Source organism: Diabrotica virgifera, chromosome 8, assembly GCF_917563875.1.
Source record: "Diabrotica virgifera virgifera chromosome 8, PGI_DIABVI_V3a".
Classification (NCBI taxonomy): domain Eukaryota; kingdom Metazoa; phylum Arthropoda; class Insecta; order Coleoptera; family Chrysomelidae; genus Diabrotica; species Diabrotica virgifera.
Genome location: NC_065450.1, coordinates 35,003,904 through 35,004,674, shown reverse-complemented (window position 1 = coordinate 35,004,674; position 771 = coordinate 35,003,904). Strand labels below are relative to the sequence as shown.

Sequence of the window (771 nt, the reverse complement as noted above, 5' to 3'; positions counted from 1 at the left end):
ATGCAAAAATAGATCAATCTGTTATAAATTTTAGTATAAACATTTCTTTCGGTAATTTTACTTGCCAGTTGTGACGATTTTTATTATTTCTATATCGTTATAAAAATATAATTTAATTTATTTAATAATAAATTAATTATGGTTATTCGTGAAAAAATATCTTAATTGGTGAGACAAAAAAATGAAAAAAAAAACAAAAAAGCGTCGCCCGAGCAGGGACTTGAACCCTGGACCCTTGGATTAAAAGTCCAATGCTCTACCGACTGAGCTACCCGGGCTGATAAAGATAGTGTCTAAAAAGTAGAATAATAACGGATAGGAAATAAAAATAAAAAATGTTTGTATTAAATTACAATTTTACAACAATTTATTAGTATTAAATTATAAACTAGATTAATATTTTTATGTGGAATTAAGATTTATACATTTATATTGAGAATTACATCTTATACTTGCTATTTATTTTCCAGAATGGAAATCAAAACATCCAAACAAAAAATATAAAATGTAAATTATCATTGCAATCAATCGAGGTTAATTCCATATTCCAGTATTATACACAATAAAATTCATTTTATTAAAATAGTAAGAAAACAATAATTATTAAATAAATTGGTTAATCATTTATTAACAGATTTCAATTTTTTAATATTTATTAATTTTTAGTGCTTCCCTCCATTTCTCAACTACGGAAACTCGCTGGAAATGTTGCAGAGTTCGTTAATTATCTCTGATTTATTCTAACAGATGGTGGGTAAGATCCTACTGGTA

General features: G+C 25.3%; 1 non-coding gene across 1 annotated transcript; it reads right to left on the bottom strand.

The window, feature by feature from the left end:
- Window positions 1-205: 205 nt before the first annotated feature.
- On the bottom strand, window positions 206-278 carry Trnak-uuu (transfer RNA lysine (anticodon UUU)). The gene has a single exon. It is a non-coding gene; the product is annotated as a tRNA-Lys (tRNA).
- Between the last annotated feature and the right edge of the window lie 493 nt (window positions 279-771).